The 10,945-nt window shown below is 32.7% G+C and overlaps 1 pseudogene across 1 annotated transcript; it reads right to left on the reverse strand.

The window, feature by feature from the left end:
• Positions 1–3,627: 3,627 nt before the first annotated feature.
• LOC306641919 (vesicle-associated membrane protein-associated protein A-like) lies at positions 3,628–9,952 on the reverse strand (annotated as a pseudogene). The gene is made up of 2 exons: positions 9,934–9,952; positions 3,628–4,475 (listed from the first exon to the last, which is right to left on the reverse strand). The product of its transcript is annotated as a vesicle-associated membrane protein-associated protein A-like (transcript).
• Positions 9,953–10,945: the final 993 nt, after the last annotated feature.

Consider the following 10,945-nt stretch of genomic DNA (forward strand, 5'->3'; position numbering starts at 1 on the left):
TTCTAAAGAGTAGAAAGAGTAAAAGTGTAATCAAATGAAGTTGATTGTTAGCATGAGCAATGGAAGAGTCTCTGAAGAAACAGGTAAACAAAAGGAAAATAGAGTGAGAAAAGTAAAGAAATAAAAACTTACATTTTTTCAAAAAGGAGAAAAACAAAAGAAAAAAGAAAAATAAATCTACACCATAATAGTCATATGCCATTTTAACCTCCCAGTCTTCAGTAGCCTGATGCATGAGAGGAATCTGACAATGAGCCTCCAGTCTCCAGCAGGCATCTCGGGATCAGATTTGCCACACCTAAAATGGGAGTTACTGTTTCCAAGATGATCCAAGATGGCCACTCTGGCTTTCAAATATGTTGGTAAATAGGGAGCTGCAACTCAGGGTGTGGACTTGGTTGTCCCAGGTTCCTGGAAATGAAGTGCTATTGTTCAGGCAGGGGTCCTGGAGGCAGGATGTGGTCAGTGTGGTTGAGGGATCCTGGAGGTGGGGTCCTGGAGGCAGGGAGCAATCAGTCGATCTGAGTCTCAGAGGCAGGGAGTGGTTGGTCGGTCTGAAGAGTCCTGGAGAAAGGGATTGGTCAGTCTGCCCAGGGGTCCTGTTTGTTGTCTCAAAATGGCAGCAGCCACGTGTAACCAAACCTGCAGGTACTGTGACAGTGAAATTCCAGGCAACAGCAGGCAGCTGTCGCTCCACTGGCAGTCTGCTTTCGGTCTTTCTTCTTCATTTAAAAAAAATTATTATGCAATGTTCTCTTGGTGAAGGTAAGTTCTTAATAAAAGATGAGAATTAAAAATGTGAATAGGAACTTTTAAAATTGTTTCAAGAACACTGAATGGAGGTAGTATCTCTGAATACATATTTTATGCCTTATAAATATTTTAGTCTTTCACAAATATTTATGAGTTAGGATAACAACCATAAATCAGACTTTAAATATTACTGTGTTCGAAAGGAGTTTGAACAGAAACATGAATGATGAAGAAACTTGTTTGGTGGGTAAAAAATTGTAGCCATACTTTAGCTTTTTCCCCATCTGTTGTTATTCAATATAACATGACTAAAAATAAATAAATAAATTAATTAATTAATTAAATTAAAAAATAAAAAACTTTTAGGTAATATGCTTGAATAATTAGATTTAGATAAATCTGTAAAGAAGCCTGCCATGATTCTAGAGATTGAATTAAAGGAAAGCACAAATTGGAAATGAATTTAAATTCATTTTTTGATCTTTTGTTGTTCAGTGCAGACATTCAAAAAGGTAGCTTTCAGACAGTATTACTACTCTGGGCCAGTAGTCAGTGCATTCCCTACTATGGTTTCTCAAAAACTTCAAATTATTCATAATAGATGCATTGGTATAAGACCAGAGGAAACTATCAAGAACTCCAGGAGGTTCCTCCTCACATGCTCTGGCTTCTGTGGTTTTTTTTTTTTTTTTTTTTTTTTTTTTTTGCAGAGCTGGGGATTGAACCCAGGGCCTTGTGCTTGCAATGCAAGCACTCTACCAACTGAGCTATATACCCATCCCTTCTGTGGTTCTTCATTTCAAAGTGAACTCAGTGTCACTTTGAAAACATGGCTGTATCTTGAAGGAAACTTAGTGCCTTAGCCAGGCTGGAGGGAGAGTGTGAAGCTGCTTTTTCACCAGGGAAGACAATCCCTCAAATTTCTAAGTTCTGCTTAACTTCAGTGATTAATGAGTTTCCTTTACCAGGACAATCACAAGAATTAAGTTCTCAGGAATAGCATTATGTTTTCAGATACAAATGCCCTAGGTGTTCATTATAGAAAGCACATTGACTTTTAAAATATTTAAACATAAAATGTTCATGTTATGATGCTAAATATACACACATATATACATTGATACATAGATACATTGATATATATATATATATATATATATATATATATATATATATATATAAATCTGTAAAGAAGCCTGCCATGATTCCAGAGATTGAATTAAAGGAAAGCACAAATTGGAAAGTCTCATTAACAGTGTGACTTTCTGAAAGAGCTCAGTTACCAGGAAAGATTAAGTGTTAAGTAACTTCTATTATTCCAATTGTGTATTCTGCTTTTTAAAGGCAGCTTATAATCCCGATACAGTTGCCATAATTTTGATTCCATGAATTTGTGATTATGGTGTATTATTAAATTTGATTTCTATTTTTCAAACTGAAACCATAAAAACAAAGGAAAATTACCCATAATTTGATAATTAATCAGTGATTTAATTATCATATTGGAAGTAAAAATTACATGTAGTTTAAAAACTACAAAACATAAAACAAAAATTGACCAAATAACCTGTATATTACCAGAAAAATATTTTGATTTCCAGGTCAGCATTTAAAGTAGCCACATATTTTTATCCATCACAAATAATTTTAAGAGTTAAATTAACAATAAATGCATTGTATTTCTGCTCTATATATTTTAATAAATGCATTGTATTTCTGTTCTATATATTTTAGATACATACAATGAAAAGAAAATAAATGCAAAGAAAAATTTATTGATTTAGAAAAAAATAAATGGAAAAATCAAATAATTTTTCTTCTAAATGGGAATATTGAAAGAAATTGGATAGACATTGATAAAATTGTGTGTGCCACATTTTATCTTTAAGGAAAGGAAATAATGGGAAATGTATTGCTTATTGGATTTCACTAAGCAGAGTGATTTCAATCATTATTTTACTTTACTATTTATCAAGAACTGTATAAGACATAATTATAAATACATTGTATCATTTAATCTTCAAATAATTTTATAATATTTCTATTACTGCATCAATTTACATCTTAGGAAACAGGTGGAAATTTGCTAAATAGTTTGCAAGAGTCTCATGTTAACAAATGAAAATAAAAACTGAAGCAGTGTTGCATTTTTTCAATTAAACACAACTATTGATGATCAGAACTACATTTCACCCCAACCATTGCAAAATGTAAGACATTACTCTAGAATTGTGACATAATATTAACATTTCTATTATTATGCATTACACACATATCTCATCATCTGTCACTGAGTTTATTCAATTGGAATGATATTTTGTTTTATTCACAAATGAACAAATTTAATATCCTAATATGAATGTGTACAAACTTCTTGAATTACACTCATTGTTGCCCTTCTCTCAATAAAAACTGAATAAACCAAATAGTGGTCTCTGAGAAAGTGGAAATGAAAGTAAAAGTAGACAAAATGCTCTTTACCCTGAGACACTGAGGATTATTATTATAGATTCTAAAATTCCCATGCCATGTTCAACTAAATTGCTAGGCTGAATACTGGGAGTGCTAATGCCCTAGTCTGAAGACTTCTATTACAAACCATTATAGTTTCACAAGTCTGTAGCATTTTGAAATGATATTGAGAAATTTCTTAGCCACCATTGTAATGATGGGTAATTTATTCAGTACAAAGGAGCATTAACTTTAACAACATATATTCAATTTTAAGTTGTAATCTCTTTTTTGGAACAATTCTTGAACCTGTATTAAAACCACAAAGAAAGAACAATTCTTTATTTATCAATTTCATAAAGGACTGAATGTGCAGCTGACATCTGCTAGTGATGATTTGATAATATACAATTTGTCCAGTAGCCAGTTTGTTTTTATTGTGTTTTCTAACAGTAAAAGACCATTAAAGGCAAAGCCTCTACAATACTGTACACACACAAAAAACATGATCATTGTGGGCTCTACTACCAATGAAATGGTAGGTAAACAAATCTTTTTTGGTCAAGAGGAAAAAAAAAAGATAAAGAAAAAGGAAAAAGAAACTGCATTCTGCATGTCCCTTGAAAGAATCCAATGAGAATGGCTGCAATCACAGCAAGAAGTGAAGGGAGAGGACTGATGACATTATATCCGGATTTATCCGAAGTGTGCTACCTCCCTGAACTTTAAGCCTTCATCCCTCAGGTGTCGCTTTTCTTCTGACAGCTTCATCATCTCTCCTTGAATTCTTTTACACTCGTCCATGAGTTTCCTTGTTTCATTCTCATTCGATGCAGTTTTGGCACGCGTCCATCTATCTTAGATTCATTCAGTGGAACAGCTTTGCTAGGTTCCAGATAATTCGGAATTTCAAAAACACATCTAATTTAGAATCCATTAGTTCATTGGGTTTTACCTCTTTCCACAGTTTCCATATCTGAAGTGTTTGGTGATCAAAAATGGTCTGCATCATGAACTTGTGTTTACTCTTTTCATTGGGATCATAGTCAAAGGGCTGCATCACTGAAACAGTCATCGTGGACCCTGGGTCAATGATCCCACTGTTGGGCTGCACGCTGACCACCAAGATGCCCTAGACTTCACTTTGAAACACACCTTCCTGCCTGACAGATTTTGCAGTTTAAAGTTTGTAATGAATACATCTGTGCTGCTGGGCAGGACGACCACGCCTCTGGGCTGTGTAGGACGCGGCCAGCTCAGGGCGCCTTGGCCTGGACGATTGTTGCCCTGTCATGGCTCAGGTGGCTGGCGCTGGGTCTGCCAGTTGTAATCTCCTGAACCCAGTAGTACAGTACTATTCTCATAAGATACAACAGAAAATAATGAAACAATCAGTGCATTTAAAATAAATATAACTAAAATATTTTATTTACTGATGTATTTTTATATGATCTGTTGATTTGCAGGGAATTTGAGATATGCAAATAATATTTTTAAACCTTCAAGCAGGGTTTGGAATTGCTTTTTGATAATCTTTTCATTTTTTTATGCTAACAAGTACAACATTTCTGTCTTTATATTAAGGAATGCAGATTCTCCTAAGATGAACACATTATGAACATAAAATTATCATTGTATCCTTAATATTATTTTCAGGTGTTCAGACATTAAATACCTGTGGCTACCTATAATGCATTTGCAACTTCAATAGATGTTTTATTATTCCAGTTAAATGCTTTTAGTTTCTCAAAAATTGAAATTTAAATGTTTAATTAAATATGCATGAAGTGTCTATTTAAATGTTTAACTAAATTTTGAATTTTATTTATTTTTGTTATTTAGTTGGCTTTATATTTGTTTTTGCAGTAATGGGGTGTGAACCTAGGAGCATTCTACCCCTAAGGAATATCCCTATGCCTTTTTATTTTATTGTGAGGAAAGGTTTTGCTGAATTGCCCAAACTGGCCTGGAACTTGTGATCTTCCTGCCTCAGTCTTCTGTGTCTCTTAGATGCCACTATGCCACCATGCCTGATTCAAATTATAAATTTTAAACACATTTACTGAATAAAAATAGATAATTAAGAACTATTGTCTGGTGCAGTGGCACCAGTCTGTAATCCCAGCCACTGGGGAGGCTGAAGCAAGAGGAACTTGAGTTTAAAGCCAGCCTCAGCAACTTATTGAGGCCCTAAGCAATGCAGCAAGACTCTGTCTCTATCTCTAAAATAAATATAAAAAGGACTGGGGATATGACTCTGTGGTTAAGTGCCCCTGGGCTCAATCCCTGGTACAAACAACAACAACAACAACAAAACTATTAACTAAAATACAGGTCATGCCAATTTATATTTGTATGTTTCAGGTATTTTGAAACTTTTCTGAAATTCAGTTTCTTATTAGTAAATTTAGGGATGTTCTGAAATTTAAATAAGATAAAAGTTAAATAGACATCCTGTAAATAATAGATGATATTCTGAGAATATCATTTTTAAAGTGAGGTAGAAAATATACCTGAGTGTAAATGTGGCCTACCTGTAACTCTAGTCACTTAGAAAGCTGAGGCAGGAGGATCCCAAGTGTAGCCTGGATAATTTAGCAACACCTTCTCCCAAGATAAAATAGAAAGATCTGGGAAAGCAGTTCAGGGGTAGAGCACTTACTTTACACACAGAATTTAATTCTAACATAAACATCTAGCTTAATACTGAAGGGTCATAATAGCAGAATAAAGTCAGAAAGCCTTTCTCAGGCAAATAATCATATGGCCCCAAATTATTATATTTATACCCCCTAGGAGATTTTATGCATATATGTGTAGTACTTAAGAAAGACCATATACATATACATCAAGGAGCATGATAACAATTTAATGTAGTCAAGTTAAAGCCTTAGCACATCCGGGAAAATTTAAAATAATGTGATATCACAGGGTACACAAAATTTTTACTATAAATTTTAAAATAACATTCCTATGATGGACTTCATAAAATTATTGAGAGTCGTCTACAAATTTTGGGAGTAATATGATTTTCTTTAAAAATAAATATCAAAACGTTTGTCTATTTATCCTCTGAAATTATCTTATTTTCTTCTTGTTCAATAATTTATTTCCTATAATCCTGTATATTCATTTTGTTTTTTTTTTCTGAACTTCTTGTCTCTTTATTTTTAAAGCATGCTGTTGTTAATAGCTAGTATACCTTTATCTCTTCTTTAACAAATTTGTCATTAATATTTCCAAAGTTGAAGTGGTATCAGTGTTTTCATAATATGACTGCTCTTCAGAGGTTTATAATTCAACTCTACAAATTCACACTGGTGTCATTCTGGTTTATGAGATCAGAACCTGAGGCAAATTTGTTTTATCAACTTTTAAAGAAATGAGTGCAGCTATTATCCTAAGTGATACACATATGCATCAAACACTGATGAAATTTATCCTCCCAAAATAATAACAACCATTCGGCTTATACTTATATTCAATTTACTTTGTTGTGTGTGTTTTTTTTTTTTTAATTTTCATGCATCTCACACAGGTGTTAGAAGAAAAATTCTGAGAGAAAGAAGGCAACAAATGATGGCTTTCATCCAAGCAGCTAATGCTAACGTACGTAACCATAAAATAAATAGCCTTCAGTGCAGGTTGTTTACTCTAGAACACCAAACCCAATATCTCCATATTTTATATAGACAACCATGTAAAATATGCTGAGTCTTCTTTTAGACAAATAAGCTGTCATATCAGTAATCTTTAAAATCATTTTTAAATGCTGTTAAATATCCCAGAAATATTTTTATTTTATGTGTTATAATAATTAGCAAAGAATAGCAATGAATATAGCATTGCATGACATTATATTGATGACAAAAGAATATGTATTATGTATGATTCTACAAATAGTTATCCCTGTCAACACAGCCAAATAGAAATGAATTTATGTCATGGTTGGATCCATGAATTAAGGATTTGGCAAAGAGAACTCAGGCATTTCACCTCAAAATATCACTTTTGATATTCACAGAGGCTGGAAGAAACTATTATCAACTGTTTATCCTTACAAAGTTTTAGGTAAAGTAATGGGAAAAAAAATAAAAGTAAATAAAAGAAAGGACATAAATAAAATAATAATAATAATAATAATACATATAATAATAATACATAATAATAATAATACATAAGTAGCATATAAAAAGAGAATACTAAACAAGGAAACGGGTTTCATTGCAACAGAAGTGATGACTGTTATTCTGGAGAAAATGCAGAAAGTCAATTATACAGAAAAATATTATTAAATAATCATTATATTTATTAGTAAGTGGAAGTCAGATATGACAACATAAGCTAAAATTCCAATAAAATCTCATCACCCTAATAACATACTGAACTTTTCCTGTGAGGTGTATGTAGATTCATTCTTTTAATGAGATATATAATGATACAATTTTTATTTTGTTCTTATTGCAGTCTTATTTTAAAAATTTCTGGTGTTTACATGTGATAATAATAATGAAAATCATAGTCTTAATCATAACCAAAACTTACAGAGGGCTTACTGTGTGCTTGAAATTTATTTCATCTTCACAACTTTCAAGTTTTATTATTAGCTTCACTTTTTTCATAGGAGCAAACAGCAGATATAAGTAACTGGTATATGGTCTCATGGTTATATGATAGTAAAGCTAGGATTACAATTCAGGCAACATAAATATGCGATGTATTCTTTGCTACATTAGATGTTTATATTTTAATGTTTTATTTGCTAAGTTTTTGCAAAAGTCCATTTCTCTACTCTTAGAATAAATATTTCCTGTTATTCTTTTTAATAAGAAATCACATTTCTTTGAACATCATTACTTATATGTGTTTTTGTTATACCATTTCCATAGAATTGGTGATTGGAAATAGTATTACTGAGACAAAAAATATAAATTACTCTAAACATAATTGTGTTTTTTTTTTTAGTGATTGTTACTATTAATCTGTAGCCTCATCAACATATAATTAGGTACATATATATATATATATATATACACAAATACACAAAGGTGCATACATTTCTAATTTTCTTCTATAAAGTGAGCTCCACTTAATTCTTCAGTCATTGTTGGAGTTAAACTATATTTTTAAAATAAATTTATTTTCTTAAATTGTTTATAACCTCTCCATAAAGTTTTCATTGTTGTTGTTGTTGTTTATACTGAGCACTCAATCACTGACCCACATTTCCAGCCCTAATTTGTATTTTATTTAGAGACAGGGTCAGGGTCTTATTGAGTTGCTAGCACCTCACCATTGCTGAGGCTGGTTTTGAACTCACGAGACTCCTGCCTCAGCCTCCCATACCACTGGGATTTATAGGTGTGAGCCACCATGCCTGACTTCCATAGAGTTTTATAAATTATGCTATCTTTAGAAAATTAGTTGTCTTTGTTGTAAAATTTACTAGATATAGTGAGAGAAGTATATTCCTCAAGAAATAAGGTAATACAAGAAAACATTAGAAATTCAGTTTGGCTTGACCTTTATTGACTAAGGTGTATATGAAAGAAGCTGTCTTTAGAAGATGTGTTCAGGAGTGATCATGACAGCTGGATCATGAATGTCTTCATCATATGCCAGTACTTTGGGACCTTAGAATAAACTGATAATATCACTGATATCTTCTGGGGACACTGGTAAAGAGAAGTGGTTCTATATGAGAACTGAACTTGTTTCCATTATGTATCCATAGGTCAAACCTGAGGGTTTGTGAACTTGAGTGGATAATGCACAGTTTTGCTCTTTTTGATGTCCCATGGAGATTCAGTGTTTCCTTCAATTTAAAGGTTGAGGTCATAAACAACTGTCATAGTCCTTATACCTGTGGCTTTATCACTAATGAGATACCAGTTATATTTATTTCACTTATAATTGTAGAAAATACCTTAAAATGCTTTCTATACTCACATAGTAATTATTAGGCCCACCAAAACCATAAGTCTTATTGTTTTTTAAACGGATAATACATATCCATATGTATTTGTTATCACATAACAGTGATTTTAATTTTCACAAGTTTATTTCATATAAATCCATCTTCTTTGCATCCTTAGTATTTCATTTTATGGATTTAAAAACATTTTTGAGAGGGTGTCAGATCCTAAAGTTTAGGCGTCCCTGAGATGGTGTTGGATTTAAGTGATATTAGACAACAGGGCTGGCTATGATAGAAGTGTCTGGACAGTGAAGATAAAACACATCAAAAAGAGGGCACAAAAGTTGATTATCTCCCTCATCCTACATCCAGTATGTTCAGTGGGAGGAATAGGCATTTGGGGTCTTAATTCACTTCTGACACACTAGGTCTAGCCTTATTTCATACTTAGCTTCCAAATTTCAGGAATGTGACTTGCACTGATTTTTTTTATAGAAATGAAATGATTGCTTACAATATCATGGACTTCAGTGAATGCCTGCCTTCTGAACAATGAGATGGTGAATCTTGATCCAGAATTAGATATTAATAAGACTATGTGTTCACCTTTCACTAACTTCGAAGCAATATAAGATTTTACTTTCCTGATATCAGACAGGGATTTCTTTAGTCCTAACTGTAACTTTTCTGGTATTTCTGTGTGAGGCAAGAAGTGTGAGTCACCACAAGTCCTAGTGGGAATCCAATCTGTGTGTGCAATGTTATGGGCACGTCACCCCAAATCATTTATGGCAAGGCATTCTATGACTTACAGACACTCATCAAGGTCATGCTTCTGTAAATGACCCTCAGTTTGGGAACTGAGAACAATCTTTTCATAGTAACTTTTTTTCTGAATAATTTCTGTTAGCTTGAAGTTTTCTTAGATACCTGTGAAGCTAACCACCAATTTTCAAGGACAACAAATTAAATCAGATATGAGTTCTGGCCAGAGAACACAGGATGAATGAGAATTGATATCTCACAAAATTCTATGTACAAAATATGAATAGAGTACAGCAGGAATTATGATTGATTACAACACACTTCTCCTGCTCATTAGCATAGAAATGAGTATCACTTGAAAATTTGAAACAATAAGTTACAATGAAATTTTGTTATATTTTAACAATCCAGTAAGAGTTTCTAACTTCTGACTTAATTGTAGTTTCCCATTCTTTTTGTAGAGGAAGTTTCTCTCACATATTTCATTTTCTTATTTAGCAATAGAATTGATAGTGCAAACCTCTGATCTTTTATGGAGGCTATAATACTTTGATAATTTTAAAGTAATTTATTATAATCTATCATTATAAATGTTATTAGTCATAGTTAAGAAGACATGTTTTCTATTTCCCATGAAACAACTGGATTTTTTTTGGTACCAGGGACCAACCCAAGGGAGCTTAACCACTGAAAAACATCCCCAACACTTTTCATAATTTTTTAGAGATAGGATGTGGTTAAGTTACTTAAGGTCTCACTAAATAGCTGAGACTGATATTGAGCTCGAAGTCCTCCTGCCTCAGCCTCCTGAGCCACTGGGATTACAGTCATATGTCACCATATCCAGCTCCAGGAAAAGACCTTATACTATGCAATAAAAATTAGGACAAAAAATGTAGGGAAATAGAAATTAACTCAGGCAATATTACTTTATTGTGGGCAACAGCCCTCATTCAAAATCAGTGTTTTCTATCCTCAAGAAATTCTAAGATAATATACAAGGAAGATATAAACATGCATAATTTTACACTAAAATATATAAATAAAGCAAAATACATC

This window comes from Sciurus vulgaris (assembly GCF_902686455.1).
Source record: "Sciurus vulgaris genome assembly, chromosome: 12".
Taxonomy (NCBI): domain Eukaryota; kingdom Metazoa; phylum Chordata; class Mammalia; order Rodentia; family Sciuridae; genus Sciurus; species Sciurus vulgaris.